This window comes from Temnothorax curvispinosus, unplaced genomic scaffold (genome assembly GCF_003070985.1).
Source record: "Temnothorax curvispinosus isolate PA1 unplaced genomic scaffold, ASM307098v1 QBEX01001136.1, whole genome shotgun sequence".
Lineage (NCBI taxonomy): Eukaryota > Metazoa > Arthropoda > Insecta > Hymenoptera > Formicidae > Temnothorax > Temnothorax curvispinosus.
The window spans coordinates 25,203-43,193 of NW_020210916.1; the positions used below are offsets into that span (position 1 = coordinate 25,203).

The 17,991-nt window shown below is 33.5% G+C and overlaps 1 protein-coding gene and 1 long non-coding RNA gene across 3 annotated transcripts in view; both read right to left on the reverse strand.

Annotated features, from left to right (window-relative positions):
- Positions 1-10,782: 10,782 nt before the first annotated feature.
- On the reverse strand, positions 10,783-11,265 carry LOC112460262. Its single transcript, XR_003041426.1, has 2 exons — positions 11,032-11,265; positions 10,783-10,873 (listed from the first exon to the last, which is right to left on the reverse strand). It is a non-coding gene; the product is annotated as an uncharacterized LOC112460262 (long non-coding RNA).
- Positions 11,266-14,122: 2,857 nt separating this feature from the next.
- Positions 14,123-17,991, reverse strand: part of LOC112460268 (prolactin-releasing peptide receptor-like) — a 58,698-nt gene continuing 54,829 nt past the window's right edge. The window contains exons 3-4 of one of the 2 annotated variants that reach the window (XM_025024880.1): positions 16,681-16,686; positions 14,123-14,472 (exon numbers count right to left, since the gene is read on the reverse strand). The gene's annotated coding sequence lies outside the window, so the exon portion shown is untranslated. The remainder of the gene's footprint in view (positions 14,473-16,680; positions 16,687-17,991) is intronic. The other variant, XM_025024889.1, reaches the window with a different exon arrangement.

Genomic DNA, 17,991 nt, shown 5'->3' on the forward strand with positions numbered 1-17,991 from the left:
TAACAATAACAACGAAAATATAAATGCAAATTCCCTTTAGCTTGTTATATTTCTACCTCTCTTGTACTTTTGCTTGGTGTTTCTGTGATATAAACGGACCTCAAAAGACGCGGTATTATGTTGGATTACGAAAGTAGAGAATCAGCTCAAAGGTTTTAAAAGTTGCTGCAATATTTAGATCTAAAATTTTAAGCCATTCAGATGTTGCATAAAAAATGACAGTCTATAAAAAATAATAATCCTACGCATTTATAAAATAAAAATTATTTATAAAATAGCAGATAATAATAACAACAATAAATGATATTTCTTCTTTCTAAGCAAACTTCTATACAAGAAATATTTATGCTATTACAGATATCTTCGTTCACGAATTTTCGAAAGAAGTTTGTAACAATAATATGATTTGATCAGTTTCTCTTATAACCATGAATATTGTAAGATATATACAAGTAAATTATACCCACGATATACGTTTTAATTAATAAATTATTTTTTGTTTATTAAACTTTGTGAAACTTCTAATCGATCCTGAAAACATGAATGCATACATTTCATGAGCACTCCATATTAAGAGCAATAAATTCTGCGTTATGACGCTTCTTCGAATTTCATTTTTAATGCTGTCTTTCCCAGTTTTCGAACGCAAAAACAAGTCTCGTGAGATTAATGGACCAAATGTGCACGGTTTTAGTGCCGGTTCTTTGTGTCGGGAGCTTTCGATGTGTCCGAAGTATTCTCGTCTAAGAAGGAATGCCATTTACAGCTTACACGTTTATTTCAATTTTGTGCTCCCCGAGCACTAACTAAGCTTACTATCTAGCAAAGCTCTTTGATGATCATGTTGTTTGACAAGTTAAGTCTAGAACGACTTTCACAATGATTCTCTTCCCAAGCATGCTGTAATGTGAATTTAGCGTCATAATTTAACGAGAAATTCATTTAAGGCTGCGACATTTATATTTATCGGAAAATTTACCAGATAGTTGATTAATTGACCAGAGAAAAGATTGTTGGGCAAAGATTGGTTATTATAAAGTTAATTTACTTGTGTCACCTTCTAGAATATATACATAAAATAAAATTTGAGCCATTATTATTTGATATGTTGTTTGTAAATGCGCGTATAACAAATCATGATTTAAAACCAACGGATATAAAAGTAGAACAAATGAGTGAAGAGCTTTTATTTAAACTTAAAAAAATATTGTCTCAACGATATCAGTATCATCACGGATTCAGTTTTAGATATTAGTATAAAAATGTTACCACCGCAAATTGTAACAAATTATAACAGAAAGCTTTGTTTTATACATTTTGACAAAGAGTGATATTTTATTGCTGCCTCTACTTTTCTGAAAGTGCGCCCGCGTGGACGGCTGCCTGCCGCAGGGAAAATGAACATGAGCAAGTGGCTCTCCCTAAAAAATTAGATAGAGCTCGCGCGTGAACTCGTCATACATTATGCGACCATTTGCTCTCGAGTTTTATGGCCGAGAAAACTTGGGATGTTGGCGAACACTTTATGGATCAGTCGGCCATGTCAGCACTAAATATTCCATGAGACCAATATATATCGACGTTTTCGGCGTGCAAGAACGTGCTATATTATTTATGCCGGGATGGAGGTTCCGGCAAGCGTGCTTCGGACGCGCGACAAGCGCGTAATCTCTGATCGATGACACGGTAACATGTACCCGAGAGAACGGATAAATTCGGTGACGAAGCTTGCGGGATAATAACGGGAAGAATGGCGCGTGCTGGTGGTGCATGATGGCGGATGCAGGACTCGTGCATGTTCATAGGAATTAGAATTTCCACTTTATAAACGTGGTACAAAGCGCGCCCCGTGAACGCGGGAGCGAGTAATGTGGTGTGCAGTTACAATCGCAAACGGAATAGAGAATCATGGGTCGAGGATATATAACGGTCGGCCAGAATAACGAGCAGCCAGAAACCGGGTAACGAAAACTAGAGACGACGGTATTATACGGTCGGACGTTGTGAAAAGGATTTTCTCGGTGACCGGAAAACGGTGACCGATGACTCGACGTTTAAATCGTCAATGCGTCGCTCGTCCGTTTCAGTTGATACATGCACTGCGAGTTTTATCATTTATAAAATAGGAAAAGAAATTGGGGGATATAATGCACCCATTATCAAGCTCGTACGTGCTTGTACTCGGCGAATTAAACGTTCATAGAATTTGTACGTTTTTGCGATACAAATTATAGGAAGCATTTAAATATTCAAAATCATAATACTTTTTCGAAAAAGATCAAAATTTGCTCTAATGTCAAAAGTTTTTATATCGAATTTTTACTCTATTATAATTTTTTCTGGAATGTAAGCACAATACAGGTTTAATTATTGTACAATTATAAAGTAAAGTGATTATTTGGTGGTTGAGTTATTTTGTTTATTTGAAACAAATAGCCAAAGGGAGTAGGTATTGATTATCGCGTTTCAACGAGGGGAAAGAACGCCCGGAGAATCGAGATGTATCGCGATCACACGTGCGAGCTCCCTAGAGCAAGTGATTACTAAAGTGATAAACGGGGTTTTTCTATGTAACATATATTAATTTCTAGATTGAAATAACACATAAGTAGAACGAATACGAGTGGAATAATATTGATGAAGCCATCGCAATTTAGGATCGTGTAATTTATATTGCTTGAAAATATAACAATTCTCGTTGCCAAAAATGTTTATGCTTCATTTACTTATTGATTGAGCCACGTTCACTGATTATATAATAAAATAAAATAAAATGCAATAATTAACAATTTTTTCAATACATTCAAAAACTGGGATACGGATTTGTCTCATCGTTTAATTTACGCTATAAATTATTAATTATAAGTAAGAATGTTATAACTATCTGTTAGTGTTACACACTGAAGTGCTATTGAATTAGGGATAGCTATCTAGTAACGTGTTGGATTCCCTCTGGCCTGATAACGGCCGCCACAGGATGAAGCGAGGAGTCCACAAGCTTGTGAAAATGTTCCACAGGTATGTTGACGCATGGATCTTCTAGAGCTGTGCACAATTCGCTCAAGTTTGCCGGTGATAGGACACGGGTCCGAACATTCCGCTCGACGGAAATCCCAAAGATACTGGCTACTGGCATCCCAGAGGGTGACTATACTGCGTGATACCGGGAGCATTCTGACTTTGAAATAAAGTGGCCTAGAAACGTAGATTTAAATTTTATCGAAAATCTTCGGGATACCGTCGAGCGGAGTGTTCGGGCCTGTGTCTTATCGCGAACTGTGAATAGTTTTGGAGGATGCACGAGTCAACATACCTATGAAACATTTTCGCAAGCTATATAGAGTCTTATCGTTGCGGACGTTATCAAGGCCAGAGGAAGTCTAACACGCTACTAGGTAGCTATCCCTAATTCAATGACACTTCAGTGTATAGTTATAACTAATAGTTACTTACAACTTATAACTTAATATTATGCTAGTGTTAGCACATTTAAGCGTACCTATGGCTCTGACGTAACTATGGCTGTATTTTGACTAGAATATTGTTGGGCTTATGGTTCTACATACGGATTCTCGTTTGAGTTTTATTTGATATTAGATTAAAGTCTCGTCAGGTCCGAGGTAACTAAATGCGACGTGACGAAAAGCATCATCAGCGGCAACGGATGGAGAAAAGTCGCTCGCGTCTCTTTCCCTCTACGGCCCGTTTCTCTGTTCGTTCTCTCAGGAAATTAACGTCTATCCGGCAAAACTCGCCCATCGACATAAACTGGACGCGGCTATGGTACCGATAACGAGCTGTTACCCAATGAGAAACGTAATAGAAGCGTCAACATCTCAATGGGCGAAAGGGTTAATATTTTTGTATTTAATTAATCCGTAAAGTTATGAATAATTATTATTTATTGTTTGTTAATTCGTTCACATTTCTAGTATAGATTCGTATAAGAAATAATATAAAAAGACATAAACAAAAAATTAGTCAAGTTGTAAGGTACCTACTGATAAATCGTTGATAATGTAAAACTATATATACGGTGATGATTATAAAATCATTTTATATTGTTTCGAAATTTTTCAGAAATGCGAGTATAATGCACGGATAAACTACATTTTAACATCTTAACATGCGGCACACTTTACAGTTTCGCTTAATCTTTTATTCTGTCGCATTAAAGGCTGCATATTAATAAAATTATAGTAAAAATGAAATGTAACTCTCAGTATATAGTAGGTATCTTCAACGAACAATCAATACGATTGACACATGATTCTTCGTTTTACTCAAAATCGAAAAATCGGTGCTGGACAATATTTATTGTTTTCTGGAAGGCTCAAATTGCGCGCAATATCATTCGATTTCGTGTCACGCATCGAATAATTTTACTCGATTTTAAAGGGTGTACACAGGGTGCGTGTGGCGGAAATGCGGGCCGTGGTGCTGCAACAATATACAAATCAATAGTATACGTTTATTTTCCCAGATGCGCGCGAAAAAGAATTTTGTCATATTTAAACAAGATTTACGAATATCGTTGTGATTTTACGACTATAAAATCAAAATATGCGTAAAGCTAATATTTAATATATCGTATGTTACACTTACTGGAATTACGGTATTGCGGTTTAACAAATATTTGCTGCTTTCAAATCGGATAATGGTGATGATGCAAAATGCAAAATGGGCAACGGCGAACAAAGCGATCCAATCTTTTCTGCATTCCATCGGTACTCTGCAACCGCGAGTTCACTCCTTTTAAGCTCTTTTAAAAGATTTTTTTGAAGTGAAACTTCTTTTGGCACGGTAGTATTAAGTTCGATTTTGGTGACTCGAAAACGCGTCACGAAAATTTCTAGATTACGAACAGATGAATAACTACTGAATAAAAAATAATCTTATACTGTCATAAAATAGTTGTTCCATTTTTTTAATGTAAATTTAATGGTACGTTTTCCTGTCCTCCACCCTTGCCTTCAGAAGTTTCACTTTTAACGCGCGTGGCGACTACGCGCTCATTTTTACGCACGAAGTCTTTTAACAATAGATTTTTGTTTCGAGTGTGATGTAATTGAATGGCGCAGCTGGCGTCCAATATAAATTTAAATGAATCGCACTTCTATATTTGCATACGGGCTGTTTATCCAATAGAAAAGTATAGTACCAACTGCCACCATTTTGTTCTTGAAGCGATTTTACAGTATGCTTGTCTTGATTAAATTGAAAGTTTCTTGAGCGAAATACGAATGCGGCAATATTTACGTTCAATTTTCGATTGAAGTGAATTAGATTTTTCAGACTTTTTCGCAAGATAATTGAATGAAAAATAGTACATTGCTGTATATTTTAGTTGGTATGTTTCATAATGCAGCTAGAAAAGGAACGTCACACAAAGCGAATATAAAGAAAATTATTTATCAAAACTTTCTTCGGCAGCGAATGCTCGTGATCGTGAAATTCTTTTTCTCGAAATGCAATATGAATGACATTAAATGTTATTTATTTTTTATTTGTGATGCAATTCGAAACATCCGGTATATCTCTCAATCTGCAATAAAAAAATATTTGCTTTAAAAACAATATCAATTATTACTGCGTGAAATTTTTACACCATTGAACTTTGCTTTTTATTAGAGGTATTTGAAGGACTTTAATTGAAATATTATTACGATTAAAAATATCCGTATTTATTTATCAAATTAAATAAAATGAAAATATATATTTCCAAAACCTTTTAGTTTCTCATTTTAGTTAGAATTTAAAACACTTATATGGGCAATGCACATAACAAAATATTTAATCACTAATGTCTGACAATTATTAATTAGCATTTTGACAATAAGAAGAAAAGAAAGAGACAAGATTTCTATACGTTATTCTATGTTTATTTAATTTGTGCGAGTCAAATCCGCGCTTCTTGGTCATTAAAAAGTTGAAAGCTCCGCTAATAATATTTTACCGCATAAAGTACAGCATTTCCGTTGTTCTTAATTTTTCGTGGTTGTACAAAGTCAGACGGCAGAAAAATAAACATAGAGGTACAGGATGAGAAAGGCAAGAAAGAGAGAAAAGAAGAAAAAGAAATATATATGCTTGAAAACGCTGAACGCGGTAATAACACGCGTCACGACACAAACAATGCTTGTATCCAGAGGCAAAACTGCGTTAGACTTTGACATAACAACTCGTTCTTTTTCTATATGCGAACATTAATTTTCTCATGCCATTAGCTAAAGCGAAAAAGCATGTGTTACGATCCGATTTTATGATTTCCGATGTGAATTACGATCGTTTCGTTCAAACACTCGCGATCTTTGATACTTTACCTCGAATTTTACGGAAAATTTGTTGCAAAGCAAGAGACATTAGTTAGATACTTTGTATAATATTTTAAAATTTCGCATAATTTGATTTATATATTATATTCACTTATCATATCATATTATTAATGTCTATTATGTGACTTCATATGTCTTTTAATTTTAATATCTGAATCTATTTATAGTACACTTTTGTTATCAATTGTAGTAAGTATCTTGTTTTGTTAGATTAAATTTTTTTTAAAGTAAAGAATTAGAACAAAGAAAAAATTCTCTTATCTAATTTCGCTATATAAGTTCAATACAACGAAAGATTCCTCAAAGATTTTCCGCAAGGATTCAACAATATCGTGCGTGAGAATTCATGGAGCACAAGATGTTTCGATGCGACTTTGTAGTCGGTTGCGCTTTTTTATCACACTGATTTCTGACTGCGACTTTCACGATAGCAATCGTCCAGGATTCTTTCACTTTAGCATGGAATTTTAAGTTGGTGCGATCTATTCGATGATTAAATTCCTTTCTTGTACTTCTGTAGGGAAGGCACGTTTCCTTGTAGTTGTTTCACCTGGGACACATGGAACTTCCATTAAAACTACGACGTGTCAATGTTCTTTTCCCTCGTTGTCTTCCACATGAGGGATGACCCTTAGTTTTGACGTAGATTTATTTTTTATTATACCCAAGTGTGTACAAAGAGGAAAGTTTTTATAACAGTTACGAGAATTTAATTAGTGAAATACTAATATAGAAGAAGATTAAATTAAAGATCAAATTAAAGATTACATTAAATTATTATCATGTAATTCGGTAATGACAAATTCAACAAAACTTATGTTACAATTTACAATAACGAAAATTTGAAAAAGTGACCGAATAAAGGGATCGATTTTATCTTGCCAAGGCCCATTGCAATTTTACGACTTGGAATTTTAGAAAAGCACGTTTTAATAGCGTCAGACAACTAGTACTATTTATTCGAGCTTTGACACACAGATCTGCTTGAATTTTGAAAACAAATTCTTGTAACGCGAATATCTTGCCGGGGATTCTAAGAATGCTTGGTAATGCGAATTCGTTCGAGGCACGTCTTTACTGTAACTGTAACTTGCCAGTTCGAGGCGAAAAATTTATAGCTTGATAAGATTCGTACAGTACTAACTCGTGATTTATGCGGGGATGAAACCTGCGGGTTAAACGATCGACATCGTTCACTTCCGTGACACTAAAATGTGCACTAGGCTCCTAAAATTTCGCCGTTTCTCGAGTAAAATACTCTTCTTCCACTATACAGATGTGAATATTTTATTTCGGATTGAATTCCCACGAAACCGGATTATTACCGTGTGTATAATTGTTTCTGACTTACAGAAAATTGAGATAAAATAACTGTTCAATTATGTATAAAAAGGATTATTTAAATAGATAATTATATTTGCCTTTAAATGCTAAATTGAAAGTCTGTTAAAATTTAAGATTAATATTTCTCCACGATATTTATTTGCGCAAATGAGTGATGGAAAGATTCGGTGGAATGACGACTTACATTTTATCGTTTTTTTCTCTTTTCTATAAATATTAATATTTTACATTATTATTACTTAATATTATAATTATTAATTAATATTATAATTATTATTTAATATTATTGAAATATTTGAACTGTAACCTTTTGCAGGAACGTTTACTGCATCAAGAAAGTTTATATATTGACAGTTTGCGCATTTTCTATGAAAATGCGATCCGTCGATTGATTACAATGTAATTACCTAAGAAAGCGAGTAACGCGTGGAATATTTCTACTCATTTACTTTCCATCGTGAAAGTTAATTGAAAGGCACGTGCGGGGTACACGAAGGTTGATACTTATCACTTTCTACAACGATGAGAGCTTCCGTTAATGACTCTGTCTGCGTTCTTTGTTTTCCGTTTTTTGCCCTTATCATCGGTGTAGCGTTATCGAGACGGGATGGGCTTTCTTTGTCGATTGAATTCGCGTAACAGTATGATCGAGCTTTTTCTGGCCGATGACTCCTCATTCTTCATCCCTCTTCTCGTGATTCTACTTCGATGATATCATCTTCCTTGAGGGTTAATCGAAAAGTGTTTTTCTTTTTTTTTTTCCCAAAAACCAACATTTGACTGCACGCAAAGAGTGTCTTTAATTATCTTCGATAAACATACGATACGAGTTCGCCCAACGTTCACAAATTATGATAAATTGATAAAAAGTAGTAAAAAATAGTAAAAAATATTTTACGGTTTGTTATACTCGTGATGTATATTACAGTTATAAATATAATTAATTATGCTACATGTAACAAACTAATTAATTTTTATTTTACATACACTGAAAAAAAAATTTTCTGCATTTTAGTAAATATTAAATTTGCGTACAACTATGATTCTATTTATTAAAATAAAGAAAATTTTTCTTTTTATTAGTATATGTGTATTTACTGAGAAAAAATATACTGATAAAAAGAAAAATTTTCTTTATTTCAGTAAATAGAGTCACAATTGTATGCAAACTAATATTTACTAAAATGCAGAAAATGTTTTCTCAGTGCACATGTATGTTGTTTAAAGTATACGCCCTCATATAATTTCTTTGAAATTAATATTTTTTTAATATTGTTATAAAAATTTAAAGAAAGTTTCGTTAAGCCGATATAAATTCGACAAAAAATTTACTGTTACAGAATGTGATAGGAATTATTATGGTTTATATACGTATATCTCTTGTATATTTATTACAGATTTACGACAACAATCTGTAATAAATATGCCGTTTCGAAATACATGTTTCGTTTCGATATTGTGCAAGTATTAATAATTTGTAGCTGTAAACCGCGTTATCCGAAAACAAATCCAATTGCCATCGTCTCGATGTGGCACATTTGTAATGCAACAATAATGGTGGCGGAACGTAGAGATGTCGTACGAATAAATGATGTAACACGATTCTCTCTGATGAAATTGGAATTTATTCTCTCTTACAATAAACATGGGGTTGCTATATTTCAAACTATTAATTCAAAGTTCGCTTTCTGAGCGTAATTCATTTATGGAGTACAATCCGATATGCCATTGTTACGTGTTTTGTTCTATTTCTGATTATTTGGAAAATTAATACCGCATTCTTGAATGTTATAAGTAGAGAACCTCACGTAATAATACATCGATAATAGCTGTGTAAACAAAAGCCGTCGAGTAAATAATGATGTAACATGATTCTTTGGTCAGCTTTTTTTTTTTTTTTTTTCAATTTCATCGTTTGGCTATTTTTTATCGTGCGAGTTTTTAATTTTCAACTTTAAATATCTTTGTAATTAAAGCACAATTTAAAATTTTATAAATGCAATATTTACTGAAAATTAATTAAAAGAAAAAATGATTAATTTTTTTGTACCTCAAAAACTTGATGTAAAAATTTTTTTAAAATAATTTCTTTGTTGGCTTATTTTTTAATATATTATAAAGTGATGTGTATAATATATAAAAGAAGAATATTAATTATTATAATATATCAAATAATCTAATGAAAAAAATTGGTCAAGCCATTGTTTGATGCACGGTATCTCAAATTTATGAAAATGTTTCATGCGTTATATTCAGATCGCTATCGTTATCAATAAATATTTATGATTTTGGAGATTACAATTTATAATTATTTTTATTTTGATTTTTTTGTAACCGCATTATTCATACAGATATGAATCGGTCTTGCAAATTATTTACGGAGGGCTTGCAAAGAGACGTCGAGTGGGCGAAAGTCGCTCCATAATGAGCGGCTCTTCGTTAATATGTCAAGTACAGATTCTTTTATAAACTTGAAATGGCCGCGGCGTTATGCCGTAATATCACAATGTTGTATAACGCCGGGAAATGAAGCACGTTTCGTTACGGAGCACGCAATTTATTTCACATCTTTCACGACGCTGAAAAAGCGAGCAGAAATAATTAAGAAGCGGTCAATTTCTGTCGCCGTCTGCGGCGACAAAGGACGGGGACCGGCTATTGCCTCTCGCGCAATATCGGTCGCCGTTGGCTTTAACCCTTCGCCCGTAAACTATAATTTGACTGGCATCGTCCGTAATCTGGGTCATAAATGTCCTGTCGTTATTTTGACCTAGTAAATAGTGTTCAAAAAATCTGAAAAAATTCTGTAATACTTGTATACTATCCTATTTTATAATCCCAAAGTTTATTTAGCGATTCATTATAAGATAAATTGTTTATAAATAATTCTTTATGCAAAAAATTGATAAAAATCCATTTTTATTAAAAAAATCATATCTCATTGAGTTTTAAATCAAAATAAAAAATTCCAACGAGGTTTTATAGTTAAATATGTGTACTTTCAAGAAAAAAATTCTGTATATGGGTCATTTTTAAAAAGTATAATTATTCTGAGGATTGAAAATGGCCTTTTTCGGGTTAAGGAGAAATAAGACTTTTAACGTAATTTTTACATTATTTTATTAAAAAATCATATAAAATCGTCTTTCTCGTAAATAATATCTGATATTTGTCGCTTGATCATCCATTGTACCCTGAAAGTACATGTAATTTCTTTTTACACGTGTTTTCATCCACTCAAATTTTGAGGTTATAGGTATATATAATATACACAATCATAAAAAAATATCACTTATATAAGTTAAAAATAACTGTAGTAATATGAAAATGACGTTAAATTAATTTTACTTACTTGCACGAAAGTCTGGCACTGTCCGTAAACTGGGTCAATAGTGGCACTGGACGCACTTTGACTCGCTGCTGGTCAAGCACACACTGGCGAATTCCAACGAAACTTTGGGCATGAGTTCTCCCCACTACCTACTTTTTTTACGAGGGACGGCAAGCCCCCCCCCCTTTTCATTTCGGCGGTATTCTATCTTGAATTTCGGCTTGTGCCATTTATGACCCAGTTTACGGGCGAAGGGTTAACACGCTCATTAATAATCGTCCCGCTTGTTGTTTTTCCGTCCGCCATGCGCGCGCGCGCGCGCCAGTACGGAAAAGTACGACCTGTTTTTTACGATGTATAGATCTCCTCGGTCTTCCTCGTTTGCATTCTCTCCGAATGAGGGACGACCTCGTACTTTTGTCACTCGACGTTACGCCTCGTAATTTCCATCTAATTTCGCCCACGACGGTGTTAAATGCCACTCCCGCGCGCATCCCGACCGCGGGAGATAAATGCGACTGATAAGACAGACGGATGGACATTAGACGGCTGATTTGCGTTCATTCCTGTGCGTGTCTGTTAAAGTAACCCTCGTCACAGCGGAGAAGGTAGTTCTCCGGTGTCGCGGCTTTTTTTTACGCTTTAAAAAGAGCTGCAATCCCCGCCGGAGGAACAGAATGTCCTAATATTTTATAAAACAATATTGAGTAGATCGATGATTTCTCGGGGGTGATCTTAAACTTAATAATAATTCTTTTGACGAATAGAGATCATTAGTCGTTACGTCTTTGATTTTTTAAATGTTGAAAATTTTTGTAATATTATATTTCTGGATTTGTTGTGAATAAAATCTGTTTGGAATTAATCAAAGAATAAGATTTTTAAGTACATATATGACGAATAATTTTTATCAGGTTTTTCTCGCGAATCGACACGTTTTAAAAAGGCCAGCTTTCGAACGTTTCTTCATTAATCATTCGATGCAGGAATAGGTGCACAATATGTGCCATTAAAGCCTCGAAGGTAGAAAGAAATATTGGCACGTGATCAGAAAGAAAGATCGATTCTTTTCGGTTTGCTTTGATAACGGGCTTGATGACGAATCCGCTTTAAGGATATTTAATTTGTTTTTCCTTTGATTGAAGGACATGCGAAACGTGCACAGCATGCGGGATAATTAATTTTCCGAAAAAATTCTACATTATTTCATATATTAAATTAAAAAAGAAACGAGAAAGCGTTTTTGGCGGAAATTTGTATTTCTAGAATATTGTTCTATCAATAACAGCGTGTCAGTAATTTTATTGTTCCTTTTTCAATATTTTTAGTTGTTTGTTATTATTTGTGAATAAATATTGTGTTCTACGTTCTATTTTGCTTTTAAGTTATAACATTTTAAAAATATCGATTGTAATCTGTTTTTATTTTCCTATTTATTTTCCTAATTAATCCTAAAAGCGAAAAACGATACATATACATATATAATAGTACTGCCGTATATTACTACAATTATTTTGCATATGGCATGGCTGAAAACATTATCTGTTTTTTTTTTTTACAGAAAATATATTTTATCTTACTGAATATTAAATTTTCAAAATCGCGATATTGTAGTAACTTAAAATATATAAATAAATAGATAGATCGATAGCAGAATAGATTGAATTTTTTTCGAAATATTACAGTTGTATCTAATAAATTCCCTTTTGCACGGATTTAGTGTAAGCGGATATGAATCTTTTATATTTTCATTTGTAGCTTGAAGTTTTTTATTATTAACTGCAGAAGAGCGCAGATCAGAATTATATAACAGCAAAGAATACAATTTATGTAACGTGTAACTTAAAAATTATATAATATATTAGAAATCGTATACTACATATATAATGGAAGGGATTTTTAAGTTATATAGCAATTCGATCTCGGTGAAGAATTTGCTCCGCGATAACCATTGTTCTATTTTAAAAACGCGTATTACGCGCATGAAAGGACGCACTTTCGTCTTGGTTTCAGTTTTCTCAAAGTGACTCAAGATGCTGACCCTGTTGTGAACAGGACCGTTTAACTTCTGCTGGCAACCAAATCAATTGTAGCTCTCGTGACAAAGAACCAGATACAGCTCACCTTCCTTGTACATATATAAACTGACCTGTGACCCGTGAGAATTTAATATCCTGCGAATTTTTCTCGAGAATTTTTCGCGTGCCGGCGAAATAATTCTCTGTCGTATTTAAAATTTATTTAAATTCTACCTTCAATTCCATTGATTTTTATAACATGATGTCTGTTCTGCTTTAAGATGCAATTCTCGATTGTATTTATCTGTTTTGATCTAAATTGATATCGTTATTCTTTATTATCATCGAGTAGATCCGATAATACGTTGTGATCGTAAATCGGAATGAAAGAAACTTTGGAAATAAATTGCGAAGTTGGTCCGGTTAGAGAGGATGAGAAAGTTATGATAGTTAAATCGATTTATTTTACTGGCGTTCGAGATGATGCGCCAGGTTTTCATTTCCACCTTAATACAACATATAGATGTAGGCAGTAGATTAGTGGACAGTAATCCCTAATATTGTGTTAAGATAGAAATAGTGAAATATAATCTCGTATTTAATCCTTATTCTATAAAAAGATCGGAAACATATCTACAGCCTTAGCCAAAATTATTAGGTACTCTATTAAAATGAAGTTTTTTCAAAATAACATTTATTTTTTAAAGAAATAAAAAATAAACACGTTCATAATAATGAGTGCCTAAGTAGATAATTTTTAAACAATAGAAGTCTCTCCTGGGTATTAGATTCAGTACGGTATAATGATTATAAGAGTGCCTAATTTTGGCCAAGACTGTATATGATGTATATGATCATAAGTCCTACGTGATTTTCCGCAAAGCTCTAATAAATAATATAAAACTTATATCTCATTATATATATTATGAGAAAATAATACAAAAAACACATATGTAAAATTGAGATAAAGTAGGCAAGTGCGAACTTTCTCTTCAAATCTATAAATAAATGAATTTTACAGACATTATATTATAACATAAAGGATTAGGAATTACGGTGGAGCGGACGATTCTTAAATAGAGAGTGATAGAGAGTATATTACAGAAGCGCCATTTATTATGATTGAAAGTAAATACATCGTGGACAGGCCATTTTGATCAAGACGTAATTATAATTATAATTCGTATTCTTTATAACGCTTTTTATTCTCGAGCCTATCGCCCGTAGCTTGATACATGCATGCTCTTATCGCTAGTACGTGTAATATTATTTTTTTTTTAATTACGTCACAAGCACGCGTACACGATATATTGTGTAGGATCCATAGTAAACACCCGTTGTTCTTGTAGCTTCCTTTCTGTATACCTTTTGATTTATCCGATCGACAGCTTTTCGATCACGGCGATGCTGATGGCACATTCCCGGTATGACGGTTAGAGCTTCTGGAAAATAAAAACAAAAGTTTTTATCTCATGAAATACAATACAAAATCAATGATAAAAGGAGGGAAGTAGGAAATTGATAGAGGAATGGCAGGCTTATTTTACTCTCGTTATATAACAAATATTTTATATTGTTTTTAAAAAGATTTATCGTTAATAAGAAATATAAATTTGCTTCAAAATACGCCAAGTATCTTAAATTCAGAGATTTAAACAAATAATGTCCACAAATTAAAAGACACAATAAATTTTCAGAATATTTTATTAATAATTATAATTATGTAGGCGGCAGTGTGGTCTAGTGGGTAGAGGTCCGGACTCGTAATCTGAAGAACCAGGTTCGAGCATGTGAACATGGAATTTATTTTCCGAAAGCTGCGCCCCCCGTGCAAGATAGACTCTTGTGCGGAGCAAACTGGGCTCCGTCTTTCGGAAAGAGATGTTAAGCCGTTGGTCCAAATGGTTAAGTGAGAGGAGAAGGGTAGTGATGGATGAGAATTGTAACTCTACGGGGATCGATTAAAATTTTCATTATAATATACATATAATAATCATGTAATTTATTATACTTAATTCAGAAATCAAAATTTTAAGTTTTTCTTTATTTTGAGAGCATTCTTTATTTACGTATAATAATTATGATAAAATATATTTAATTAATTAAAAATGCTCTATGCTTTCGATTACAAAGATATATTTTCTTATAAACAGCAAAATTCTTTTAATAAAGATTATCTTGTAAGAAAAAGTGACAGTAATAACTGATTAATAATTATGGTCATAACAAAAAACCAAATTAATGATAATCTTCATTTTACCGCGATTACTTTTTACTGTAGAATATTATTTCATGCAGAGAATTTTAACTTGAGCTCTATCGAAAGAACTATCGGTCATCCAACCGTGAAGTAAATTTTCTTCAGATGCCATGGAAAGTGTGCTCGACTAGCTATGCTATAATCCTACGGAAAATTAAGTATTTCTACGTTGAAATAAAGTTGGAATGACATTGATTAATCGTCAAATAGCGCAGGTGCGTTTAACCCCTTCGCTTACGAGAAGTTTGATCGAGGCAAGTTGACGATGCGCTGAATATTAACAGCCATCGATTTTGCCCTCTATACCCAGGAAGAAAGAGAGAGAGAGAGAGAGAGAGAGAGAGAAGGGGTGCGCGCGATATGCACTTTACGCGCGGCTTGCAATTTACGTTGCTAATGCGTTTCATTACGCACAAAATATCGAAAATTGCGAACACGGTAAAGCTCGATCGAAATAAATATAGGTATTTAGATCACCGTTCAGATACTCTGTTTTATACACCTGTCATTATCTCGTTATCATTACGAGATCCATTACCTTCAAATGAATATTTTTAAAATAATTTTACATGTGTGTGTATGTGTGGGGGGGGGGGGGGGTACGCGCATAGCGCCAGAATGCACGATGAACTTTATACGTTCATTTTAAATGATACATTATTATTCGAGCACTCTGGCTGTAATTAAATTTAATTTAGAACGATAACATGATTTATGACAACGCACAGATGCAAAGAGGATTTTGATCTAGATTATAACTTCATGTTTTATAAATTCTGTCTTAAACACGAATAAATGCTACAAAAGCTGTGTTTTTATTTTCTTCGCAATATTATTTTTGAATATTTGATAGTGTGATCAAAGGATCAAAGGACAATCAATGGACAATCAGACTAGTGTAATCGGATACGACAAGTTTCGTCCTTTGACAGGACAGAGAAAGCAGAGAACACCCTACTGGTTACGACACGTTGAATTCGGCGGTTCCTTTGGAACAGTGCTTTGTGCCAAAGCATTCTGCCTCTCCAAAGGTGGACGGACGCGTTAGGTCAGATTGCCGATCGCAATGATCGACGACCCGAGCGCAATGCAATTTCTCAGATGTTAGCGTTTCGGTAAGGAATGACGTCAATCGGTCTGTCAACGTGATTCGCACGGTCCCATCATTCCGCGTTCCGTCATTTTTACAGTGCAGCTGAAGTAGATCGAAACTGCCATCCATGCCTCTGGCAATTTATTGAACTCTTCATTTTTCAATATCTCCAATTTTTGAAATCTGATTTTTATGAACAGAATCCTTTATCATCCTCAGCCTGAGGCTTGAGAAAAAAATCGAGACTTAGAATAAAAATAAAACTTTATCTTCAATTTTTTAAATAATTAATTGAATAATTCACGAATAATTTACGAAAAAAAGAAAGATACGTTAATTTACGTAGGAGGAGAAAATGCCTAAGACATACAGCCTCCCTAAGATGGAAGTCGAGGGGAATTTACGTATACCGCATGCTCCTGGGGTCGGCCTCAGGGATAATGTGGGGCTCCCACCCACAATAATAATATACTATGATATAATAAATATATTATAAACAAAGTTAGTATTCTAAGAGAGTTTCTCCCGCTACGTGACAGTAGAAATACGAGTTAATGGATGGTTCTCTTATTTCTTCGAGAAGGGAATCTATTTCACCGCGCAAACATTCAATTTTTCATTTCTTAGAACTTTCTGAAAATAGTCTGAAGGCACATCTTTTGTATATCTGATGGAATAGCTGTGTCAAATATGCGAAGATCAAAATGCAGACGCATCAGCATCGAACCACAAATGCAATATGTAGAGTTTGTTGAACGTGTTGTTTGATTATCATATCGAATTCACCAAAGATGAGTAAATTCTCGGCATCCATGCTATCAAATGGAGATTGTTGATCTTGAAGCCAAATAATTCAAGGAAACCATCGCGTGATTGTACAATGTTTATGTAGGAAATCACGATAGTTCAAACATTCGTCATTTAATTGGATTGACGTCTGACATTCGAAGAAAACGAAAGGAAGATTTACCATTTTCTTACCGTTTCTTGTGTTTGTCTTGCCTTGCGATCTCTTCAATTTATCATTTTAATTATATTATTTAATGAAATCAATTATATTATTTCGTAACTGTTAATACTTTCATAATTCAAGATAAACGCGAATTTAAAAATTTTCATGTTATAATGCTGATTACATAATACAGTATCAGAGGCAATAACATGGCTGTTAATATTAATTTCAGTTTGAAAGTAGAGTTCGAAAGTTCTTTCGATATTGTGTGAAGTTAACTCGGTATTTTTAGAGAGATGCAGAGGATGCTTGTAATAAAATCGCTCTTCGCGAATCGATCTTTTCTCTAGTACCGTTTCTCTCTCCTATCTTGAAAATCTCGGAATCAGTACAGCTGATATATCACTTACGCTCATGCACTTTAATTTATTTCGAATCTTTAATATAATATATATCGTTGGCTATTGAGATCATTATTATCGATACTCCACAAATACCTGACGTTCTTAAATTTTTCAAGATTTATTTACGCTAATGGTTTAACAGAAATTCCTATTCAACCGTTATTAATTTTATTTATCTATCGCATGTTATAATTATTTATTACAAATATTAATACGAGTAGAGAAATAATAATATATTACTTATGTATTAATAT